The sequence below is a fragment of the Oratosquilla oratoria genome, chromosome 3 (assembly GCF_046742065.1).
Source record: "Oratosquilla oratoria isolate Oo_2021 chromosome 3, ASM4674206v1, whole genome shotgun sequence".
Lineage (NCBI taxonomy): Eukaryota > Metazoa > Arthropoda > Malacostraca > Stomatopoda > Squillidae > Oratosquilla > Oratosquilla oratoria.
Window position 1 is genome coordinate 60,696,072 of NC_134779.1, and position 11,966 is coordinate 60,708,037.

The following is an 11,966-nucleotide window of genomic DNA, read 5'->3' on the forward strand; positions in this document are numbered from 1 at the left end:
CCCCGGGCGAGGATCGAACCCGGACCTCCGTAGTGGCAGGCCAGAGCTCTAACCACAGCGCCATGTGCTTGTGTGTGTGTGTGTGTGTGTGTGTTTGCGCGCGCGCGCGTGTACGTTTGTGTGTGTGAGTATAAGCATACATATCTATGTGTATGCATCTACTTGTGAGTATGAGAGATCACATATGCATTTATATAATCATTTATGTGCAAGCACGCGTCCGTGCGCCTTGGAGCTCTGTCGAGCGCGTGTGGGTGCACATAAATAAAATTCATTCTTCCTCTTTGTTTATGTCGAGTGGCCCCAATCATGTGCGTCCACAGCCGTACACAGCCATGTGCGTGTACAGCCGCACACGTACACAGAAGAAGGTGGGAGGGTAGTAGGGGGGGGGGGTGAAGGGTTCGGGGTAGGGAGTGGGGGGTGAATGGGTAGTGAGATTTAATCAATATAACTCATAAATTTCAAATACCCATTTCATCTTAAGTTTGCGTGTGTTTGCATTCACGGGGGGTCGAATATTTCAACACTCATATATTTTGATGGGTTTTATTTTGGTGAAAGACAGATTGTTTTATTCAGTTGAAGATCTGGGTTTACCCTGAAAGGGTACCAGGTCGATTGAGGTCCACTTCAAGGCTGAGGTTGATCCTTATTTGAATAAAATCCCCTGACGACTGCATAGAAACTGAACGTGACGTCATTCTATTGAAGGAATTAACAGTGGGAGGTATATTGAAGCAACGTTAACTTCTTCGATGCCATACCTCACTGTATAGATTTGCTGTTACAAGCGGCAAGTGATTTCATTCATTTTACATAAGTATCGATCGTAGGAGGTCCCATTCAGTTCAAAGAACATCAGCCCCCCCCAAAAAAAAAAGAGAGTGGGAGAGGGGAGGATATTTGCTACAAAAGCTTATACAATATCCCTCTCCCTCCCCTCCATGTACTAAAGGTATATTATCCTATCCAGAGATGGCAATACCTTCCCCTTCCTCATTCGGCATTATCCGGTCCTCGATACCACCCTACCACCACAACCACAACCACAACCACAACCACAATCACAATCACAATCACAAACATCACCATCATCAAAATCAAAATCACAATCACAATCACAAGCACCATAATCACCATAACAATCATCACTATATCAATCATCACCATCACAATCATCACCATCACAATCATCACCATCACAATCATCACCATCACAATCATCAACATCACAATCATCAACATCACAATCATCACCATCACAATAATCACCATCACAATCATTACCATCACAATCATTACCATTACAATCATCACCATCATAATCATCACCATTAAAATCATCACCGTCACAATCATCACCATTACAATCATCACCATCGTAATCATCACCACCACCGCCACCACCACAGCAGCAGCAGCAGCAGCATCGCCTTCTGCGTGAGAAGAGCTGTCGGCCATTCGTGTGCGGCAGTTCCTCAAGACGCTATTATCTGGCCATGGTCGAGGTCCGAGTTCTCCTGAGTGAAGACCAACTAAACCACGGCCGCTATCACATCGCCCGAAGTCAACATTTACCCTCTTCAATGCGGCGACGCGTTGTACACTTGGAACTCCAGCTAATTCCAGACTCCTTGGTTCCATTTTCCGTGGACAGATCGGGGACAAAATGGTGCCCCGGTCCACCGGGACGAGGTTTCCGTCCCGTGTGTGATTCTTAGCTGGATAAAATCGTCTGTTTCCGGGGTAAGATGAGACCTTCCAGTGGCGTTCCCGTGGTGAAGGAGTACAGGCAGACACGCACGAATCACTTGCGGGGCCAGGAGTGATGCGAAACATCAGCAATGGAGGTCGAGAGAAGAGAGGCGATCTACCTGCATGCCTCCTTACTGACTTGCCTCTTCACTTACCTTCCTCCCTATCTACTTCCCTATCTTCTTGCCTCTTCATTTACCTTCCTCCCTATCTACCTCCCTATCTTCTAGCCTCTTCACTTACCTTCTTACCTATCTATTTGCCTTTTCACTTACTTCTTTATCTACTTGCCTCTTCACTTCTCTATCTACTTGCCTCTTCACTTACCAACTTCCCTATCTACTTGGCTCCCTGTCTATCTACTTAGTTTACTATCTACTCTCTCATCCCTCCTCTCTCATTCTCTCTCTCTCTCTTTCTCTCTCTCTCTCTCTCTCTCGCGTAGGCCTACCACATCCCTGCTACAAAGTTCTCCTCACACCTTCCTACACAAAATAAACCACACACATGTCAGGGCCCGATTACCGTTGCCGGTTCCAAAGGGGACCGCATGATCCTCCACAAGAGGAACTCTTCCCCAAGAGAGTAAAGAGTAATCACAGCTGCATTTCTGATCTCCAATTGATGATATGAGACACAAATTAAAGAGACTCAGTGTACATCAGGGGGAAAGAAAGGTTCTCGATTGTAATCGGCGATTTATTGATGGAGCTAAGAGGGACGGGCCACTCCTGCTGGCGGCGAAGAAGAAGGTGCGCTTGTCAGGGGACCCCAGGCGTCCGGCACAGGTCTTCTGGGATGAGTGGGAGAAATGCGAAGGAGGGGCAAGTGATGATTCTGCTGTGGTGAGGGAACTAGTGGTGAAAATGATTGTGGTTGTGGTGGTTATAGTGGTCTTGGTTGTGGCTGTGGTGGTTATGGTGGTCTTGGTTGTGGTTGTGGTGGTGGTTATGGTTGACTGGGTTGTGGTGGTACTGGTTATGGTGGTCTTGGTTGTGGTTGTGGTGGTTATGATAGTCTTGGTTGTGGTTGTGGTGGTCTTGGTTGTGGTTGTGGTGGTTATAGTTCTCTTGGTTGTGGTTAAGGTGGTCTTGGTTGTGGTTGTGGTGGTTGTGGTTGTGGTGGTCTTGGTTGTGGTGGTTATGGTGGTGGTTACCTGTGGTGATGGTTAGCTGAGTACGGTAGTCTCAACAATAACCGTGGTGTTAATGATGGTGGTCGTCATTTTGGTGTGAAAAAATGGTGGTAATGATAATTATAAGTTGTGTGAACGTTACTTACGCTTATGTTGCTGTTGGTGATAACCATGGTGGTAGAAATTCTATTGCAAATAATGGTGCAAGTGGTGATACTGGTAGTGAACAACAAGTGTCTGTAGGTGTCAGTTTTGTACGAGTATGTACTGGTTCAGTATGTAGGGGACAGAAGGGCGGTAACATCATTTGCGGTGACATGACTAACAAGCATTGTCAACCAGTTATTTAATCCAATCACTGCCCAGTTGCCAGTTAGGTTAGTGGTTAGGAAGGTATGTAGGTAGGAAGGCAGTAAGAAGGAAAATGAGGGACAAAAAATAAATAAATAAAACACTTAGTACAGGTATGATAATAAGTAATGTCACTATTTTCTAAACTCTTCGCTCACGCCACTCAATAATAGCTGGTTTTGACCGAACGTTTTTGAAATGAAGAACAAGACTTAATGTGGCGACTATACTTATGGAGGGGGCAAAGATAAATGTGGAGGGCGCTCGTATGTTGCTGAGCGGTGGAGGTCAGCGTTGTTGGAGGTAGTGATCGGTGAGATCAGGTGGTCTAGTGGAGGGAGAGATGGAGAGAAGGAGGGAGGGAGGGATGGAGGGATGGAGGGAGGGAGTTAGCAAGGAGGTATGTCTCGACTTGTAATGGAGGAAGTTGTGATTGTGGGACCGTCAGGTTGGTGGTGGTTGGTGGTGATGGTGGTTGATGGTCGTGGTGGTTGGTGGTATGGTGTTAATAACAGCTTAACGACCAGACGTTGAGAAAGAGAAGAATAGAAAAAGAGGAGAAGAAATAAAGAGTAGATATAAGAGCAGGAGGGAAAGCAAGAGGAAAGAAGAGGAATACGATTAAGAGAATGAGGAAAAATTGTATTAATGATTAATTCTACTTTTGTTATTTATTTGTTTGTCGTTTTCTATTAATTCTAAAACTATTATTTGATTACCTGTGGTGATGGTTACTTATCTATTTATTTATTTGTTGGGTTGAATTGTTTATTTATTCATTTTATTCTTATTTATCTATTTATTTTCTTTTTGTTTGTCTACTTATCTATTTATACTTATTTTATAATTCATTATGTATTTACTTTTCATTATCTATCATTATTTCTTGTGTATTATTATTTTTTCATTATCATTATTTTTATCATCATCATCATCATCATCATCATCATCATCACCATTACCATCACCATCACCATCACCATCACCATCACCATCACCATCATCATCACTATCACCATCGTCATCATCATCATCATCATTTTTAATTTACTTATTCATTTTTTTTTCATTTAGCCATTATTTTTTCAAACTTATTGAAGTTGATTCTTGTTGTACCTACCCGTTCTTCCGTAAGGGGACCAGCTGCCCCTTCCGAAGCAGAATCAGGATCTTCTTGTTCGAAGAACTGAGCTTCTGGTAACGGACCCTCGACGAATGGAAATTGAGGTTCTCCCTTGCAAGGAGGCAAGAGGTGTTCCATTGCAGATATATGGATGGTCTCTGAGGTAACATAACATTATAGGGGGAATGTATGGGGCAAGGTGATATATTCGCACACACACACACATGAACGCACACACACACGCACACATGAACGCACACACACACGCACATACGCACACACGCACACACGCACACACGCACACACACGCACATACACACACACACACATTATATATATATATATATATATATATATATATATAATAAACACCGAATACCACAGTTTCAGATCATGCTTACTCATACAACCAATACATACAAATGTGTGTGTGTGTGTGTGTGTGTGTGTGTGTGTGTGTGTGTGTGTGTGTGTGTGTGTGTGTGTGTGTGTGCGTGTGTGTGTGTGTGTGTTTCTCTTTTGTGGGCGTGCGCATGTGCACACGTAGGTACCTGTGTACCTCGCAATATACAACACGTTAAGAAGCAATCAGACACATAACCAGACATACAAGAAACCTTTGAATAGGGACCCAAGGTAGGGGAGAGCTTCGTTAGGGGTCTTCAAGAGGGCGCAAGGGACATCGCATTGCCCCTAAGCACCCTTTCCATTAGGGGCTCCCTACGTGCCCCCCTGGGTCCCGGCCCACCTAGGGTGGAGGGGCGTCTCGTTCCACGTAAAATCCACCATTAGTTGAAGTGCTATTGCCGCTATTTTTCTTCTTGAATAAATCTAATTGCACGGATACAAGCGGAAGGGTGTACGGGTGGGTTTGGGGACGGACTGAATGGAGGAAGGGGGGGAGGGAGGGAGGAATGGAGAGGATGGGAGGGAGGAAGAGAGAGGAGGGGAGTGAAGAATGGAGAGGAAGGGAGGAAGGAAGGGGAGTAGGGATAAAGGAATGGAGAGGGAGGGAGGAAGGGAGAGGAGGGGAGTGAAGAATGGAGAGGAAGGGAGGAAGGAAGGGGGGCAGGGATGAAGGAATGGAGGGGGAGGGAGGGAGGGAGGAAGGGAGAGGAGGGAAATGATGAAGGGAGAGGAAGGGTGGGAGGAATGGAGAGGAGGGGAGCGAGGGAGAGGAGGTTAGGGAAGAAGAGAAAGGAGAGGAGGGAGAGAGAAAGGAAGAGGAGGAAGGAAGAGGAGGGTAGTGAGGAAGGGAGAAGAGGAAGGTAAGAGGATTGGAGAAGGGAAGGATAGATGTGTGTATAGAATGGGTAAAAGTAGGTAAGAGAGGTGAAGAAGTAAGGAAAGCGGAAGAAAATAAGAAAAAGCTACAAAGAGAAGGAAGAGAGAGAGAGGATGAGATAGGACGGAAAGGAATAGAACATGCGAGGAAATAGGGTAGGAAAGGGATGAAAGGAGAGGATAGGGGGGAGAGGGGAGAGGGTGTGTGGGGACATAGACGAGAGAGTGAGAAAGGAAGGGAACAGAAAGGAAGAGAGTAGGAATGGAAATGGGAAAGATAAAGGAATAAAGGAAAGGAAGGAGAAGTGAAGAGAGATATGGTAGGAGAAAGGAGGGTGAAGGAAGGGAAAGGAGGAGGAGGAGGAGGAAGAGGAGGAGGAAGAGGAAGAGGAAGAGGAAGAGGAAGAGGAGCTCAAGAGAGGAAAAATATGGACCAGTGAAGAATACAGAAGGGAGATGGAAGGACAGGGGAAGGGTAGTATAATGGATAGGGAGTTATAGGGGAGTTACAGGGGTGGTGGGAGGGAATGGAAGGGGTGGAGGGGAAGGAAAGGGGTGAAAGGAAAAGGGTTGTAGGGAAGTCGAGGTGGATACAAGAGCAGGGATGTTTATCATATCATAGGGTGAGTGTGAACCTGTCATATACAAAGGGGAAGTAATTCCTTGACTGTTAAGTCAGCTAATGAGGTAATATTCTATTCTTGGCTTCTGAAATGATTTCTAGTGGGGTCTCAAGAGGTGGCTGTCACACTAGATTCGGGGTAAAGGGGCTGGACTGGTTGGTGGCTTTAGGAACAGCCGCCTTTGGAAGAGGGCTCTCCGGATGACCTCCGAAGAACCTCATGAACTTTTGTTATGTTCATTGTTCTTCATCTGTTCTTTGGTCCGATTGATTCAACGAAGGTAATGATGTGCTTTATATATTTCGTTTGTGCTATTGCTAAGTAATCTATCGGTATGCTCTTCCTTTGTAATCCTTAGTATTCCTAGTGCATTTCATAAGATAGTCATGATTAACATTATATTGGTGGTATGATTTGTTGACGTCATTTTGGTCAAAATAGAATAATTCTGTCGTGGTTGAGTAGCTAGTTAAGGTGATTATAGAATCTGTTCCTACAGTGAATGTGTGCAGATGGATGTTGAGGTTCTGGGTTGAGATTGAGGGTATTGGTTGACGTGGTGAGACTTCTTGGGATAGATGTTTTGTTATCTATCTTAGCTTCTGTTTATCTATTAATCTATTCGTCTATTTATCTATCTATCACTTATTGCATTTGTCATTCTCCTATTTGTTTTATTTTTCTGTTTACTTTTATTTGTTGAACTATCTATTTATTCGTTTACTTTATCGTTTATTTATTCTTTTTATTTGTGTATTTATTGTATGCCAATCATTTATGTGCTGTTATTTTTTTATTTGTTTACATTGATGCTCTTGGAAAGATGGCCGGTGAGACTGCAGAATTTGGTATCACTGAACGATTTTATTTATTTATTTTATTTATTTACTTATTTTTATTTATTTATTTATTTTAATTGATCTTTATTTATTTATTTATTTATCTATCTATTTTCAATTCCTCTATTTTATTTTCTATTTTATTCGTTTATTTATTTTCATTTATCCATTTATATATTTATTTTGTTATTTATTTTATTATTCATTCACTTATATATATTTATTTATTTTTCTTTTTACGAGATGTCCGCTAGAAGATGGATGGTATGTTGATTGTTCGCGACTTCTATTGGGGTTTAGTTGGCTGTTAACCTAACCATTAAAGCTGAAAACAATGTTTAGGTGACTGTTAAACGAGTCGTTAGGGTTGGAGGCTGTCACGTTGGCAGTTAAGACCCCAACAGTGTTGTGACTATAAGTTAAAGCATTAGTTAAATCATTACTTAATTCTGCTGTAACGGTGCCCCCATGTATTCTAATCTGGTCCCTCGCAAGGTTGCTTTACTCACATGAATGAACCCCGAATTGAATAAGATATGAATTGGTTACTGAACAGGTCTGCTTCGTCGTAACTAGACTGGAATGTGGGAATACTGTGGAAGGACAGGCCTAGACAGATTTGTTGAAGAAATAAAAGAAAATATACAACTAATGTCTATGCTTTAATGGCGTGTATGTTTCCATTAGACCTCTCAACAGGTTAATCCAGGTTTGAATTAGGTTGTTCTATTAGGTAACTGCCAAAAGTCATAGCTGGGCGCGCTCTTAGGTGCGTTCCTAGGTGCGTTCCGCTGTAGTTTGTCCGCAGTTAGCGCTCCCTGCAATATAGGTGCAGGTATACTATGTGGCCTACCAGACTTTTATTTCATTATGAACCTGTCTCGTAAGCTTTGATAGTGTGGGAGCGCTAAATGCGGCCAAACTAAAGCGGAACGCACAGAGGAACGCGCCCAGCTCTGCCTAAAGTAATTGATTTAATCACAACTGTTCACTGTTTGATTGCTGAAGAAACTGATAAATCTGATAAATCAATGGATGAATAGGTAAATAAGTAAATAGATAATTAGAAATAGATGAATAGATAGATGGAACATCATGTCAAATTCTTGTTAATTATCACATACTTTTTCGAAGAGGTACCTTCCAAGGAGTCGCTGAAGAGGAGGAGAAAGGAGAGGAAGAAGAGGAGGAGAAGAAAGAAGAGTAGTAGTAGGAAGAGGAGAAGAAATAGGAGAAAGAGGAGGAGGAAGGGGAAGAGGAGTAGGAGGAGGATAAAGACGAATTGGAGTGCCTTAAAGAGTAGGAACGGAAGTGATTTGTGAATCGTCGCGTAACTTGACCCATGGTGAGGACGAAACTGGCCCCCCTACCTCCCCCCTTCCCCCTTCCCCCCCTTCCCCCCTTCCCCCTTCCCCCTTCCCCCCCCTTCCCCCACCTCCCTCTGCAAGTGATTCGTGAAAGCGGCTGATCTTAAAATACTTTTTACGAGGCGATAAGACAAAACTGAAGTCTTAGTTATTGTGATCTCACTGTCGCCCCGAAGTTCCCGAAGAACTGACCATTAGGTTCCTTTTTATGGTGGATTTTTTTCGAGTGAGTCTAATACAGACACCTCGTGTTCATCACTTAATGGACACAGGAAAAGAAAAACCGAAATAGGATATAATGGATTTTAGATTTTTTTTTTTTTCATCTTCTTATATCTACCTACAAGCATCATATTTGTAACTTTTACATTTGATTAGCACTGATAACCGGCATCCTTCTAATGCCTTTGTGTGTCTGTGTGTGTGTGTGTATATATATATATATATATATATATATATATATATATTTACATCGTTTTATATTATTTTTAATTAGAATGTTAGTAATTGGCTTTATAGTCAGAATTGTCTTTGGACTGAATTAAATCATCTGGTATTAGCTTCTTTATTATTGGTTTTATTAATCTCTTTATATAAGCATTTATTCTTTACTCTTTGAGACAATGGCTGGGAATAGTGTCAAATAAGGTTCAAATGTAAATAAAATCCATGGGCACTAACCAGACAAAAGAAGTAGAAAGATATATAAGTATATCTGCTGCCTCAATTTCCACTTACTGGAAACAATAAAGAAAAAAAAAACTCCTCCGCAATTTTGAGCGATAAGCAACAGAGATTGTCAGAACGTCAGCTGCTATCCAATTTAACAAAAATTGTATCAGAGAGAACATTACTGGAAACCGTCAATTCGACAAAGGCGGGCAAGGGTCCTTAATTCATCTCACAGACGTTTCTGTGAAGACTGTGTATCTTGGGCTAGCAATGACAAGGAGAGGGAATCTAACCCCCGTTGTAAGTTCTTCTTATATGGAAAGATGGTGGAATTACAATAGAAGCTAAGAATAAAAAAGCTTGGACCAAGTGTCAACCCCCCGGGGGTTGCACTTCCAGACGCAAGTAACGGTGTTGGAAGGGACGTGATTCTCTCTAACGTCCATCTTCCAGGACCAAAGCTTGTAGATATCTGTTGTTGGTCATTGTACAATACACAGTATAGCTCATACGCTTATGTACAGATGCGCATGTGTATGTGTGTATAGATATGTTTCCATATGTATGTGTGTATACATATGTTTACATATGTATATGTTTTTGTACTATATATGTGTATATACATAAGTGTGTACCTACGTGTAGTGTCAATACATATGTATGTATATATATATATATATATATATATATATATATATATATATATTTATATATATATATGAATTTTTAATTTACAAATGCTCCAATATCAACTTGTGTATTAGTGCAAATGAAATAATGTTTCATTAACATACGAATATTTACGCAAACATACACAGATCTTTTCATCTGCGTACGTAATATGCACTTACCCAAGTTTACATGTCCACTAATACTTACATATCTAACGCAACCTATACCTACGTATTCTGTACACATGCTCCCCATCCCTTTTGCATACATATAGGCGTACGCGAATGTAATGAATGTTTATACACCAACATCTCCACATAGGCTCGTAAAAGATGCCAAGTGGGCCAATGTATATGGAAAAAGAGGAAAAATGGTCAGCGCGCCATTTTGCAGGTGGAAGGGGTGGTAGAAGGCACCGGCCGAGAATATTGGGGGCCAGGGGTGGCCGATGCAAATCATGCTGGAAGGTCTGAGACATTAATGTTCTCTTGGTCGGCGAGTTAAGAGGACTCGTCGGAACTTGCCCAGTATATCACAGCAGCCGCTAAATAACGGGTCAGAGGGGTGGGAGGTAGTGTATAAGGGGTTAGGGGGAGGGGGAGGTTAGGGGGTTAGGAGGACGGGGACGAGGCAAAGGAAGGGGAGGGAGGAAGGGGACAGAAGACTTCTGGAGCGTGGCTGTCCTCGTAGCTTCTCTGCTTTTTACTGAGCGTCGAGATAATTCTAAGCTTAAGTGGCTCCCGTGAAATGGAACTCTCGCTCTCTCTATGTTGGATGGGCCTGTCAGAACGAGAGAGGGAGGGAGAAAGGAAGGAAGGAAGGAAGGGAGGGGGGAGGGGAAGGCACAGAGGCAAAGGCGAAAGTGGTGTGGAGAGAGAGAGAGAGAGAGAGAGAGAGAGAGAGAGAGAGAGAGAGAGAGAGAGTGAGTGAGTGAGTGAGTGAGTGAGTGAGTGAGTGAGTGAGTGAGTGAGTGAGTGAGTGAGTGAGTGAGTGAGTGAGAGAGGGAGGGAGGGAGGGAGGGAAGAAAGGACAGAGGGAGGGAATGAGGGAGATAGGGAGGAAAGGAGGGAGAGAGGGAGGAAAGGAGGGAGAGAGGAAGGGAGAGAGGGAGGGAAGAAGTGAGAGAGGGAGGGAAGGAGGGAGAGGGAGGGAAGGAGTGAGAGAGGGGGAAGGGAGGGAAAGGGAGGGAGAGGGAGAGGGAGGGAGGGGGAGAGGGAGAGGGAGGGAGGGGGGAGAGGGTGGGAGGGAGAGGGTTGGAGGGAGAGGGAGAAGGAGGGAGGGAGGAAGAGAGAGAGAGGTAAAGAGGGAGTGGGAGAGGGGACAGGGGAGTTAGTAAGCTATGGAGATATGCAGGAGAGCACCCTCCTACGTCCAGCCCCCCCCTCTCTCTCTCTCTCTCTCTCTCTCTCTCTCTCTCTCTCTCTCTCTCTCTCTCTCTCTCTCTCTCTCTCTCTCTCTCTCTCTCTCTCTCTCTCTCTCTCTCTCTTTCTCTCTCTTTCTCTCTCTCTCTTTCTCTTTCTCTTTCTTACTCTCTCTATCTTAATCTATATGTACTCTCTCTCTTTCCCCCACTCTCTCTGTCTATCTTACTGTATGTCTGCCTTTATGCATTTTTCTTGTTTGTCACACTGTTTCTGTCTGTGTCGGCCTATCTGTCTACCTTTTTCTCTCTGTTTTTGTCTGTCTCTGTCTATCTGTAGGTCTTCATCGTCCCTCCTCTTTCTTCCTCTCCCCTTCTCTCCCCTCCTCTCCCCTCCTCTCCCCTCCTCGCCTATCCTCTCTCCTCCTCTCCCCTCCTCCCTCCTCTCCCCTCCTCGCCTATCCTCTCCCCTCCTCTCCCCTGCACTTCCCTTCTCTCCCCTCCTCTTCCCTCCTCTCCCTTCCTCTCCCCTCCTTGCCTATCCTCTCCCCTCCTCCCTCATTCCCTCTCCCTTCCTCCCTCTCTTTTCTTCCCCTCCCATCTCCCCTTTTCTTCTCTCCTCTCCCTCTCCCTCTCTTCTTGCCCTTCCCCCTACCTCCCACCCCTTTCTTCTTCCCTTCCATTTCGACGACGTAAATATCTTCGCGTTTCTCTCTCTCATCAATTAACTTTCCTCCCCTTCCCGTCTTTAGCCACTTCGCCCTCCCTAACTCATCCATTCC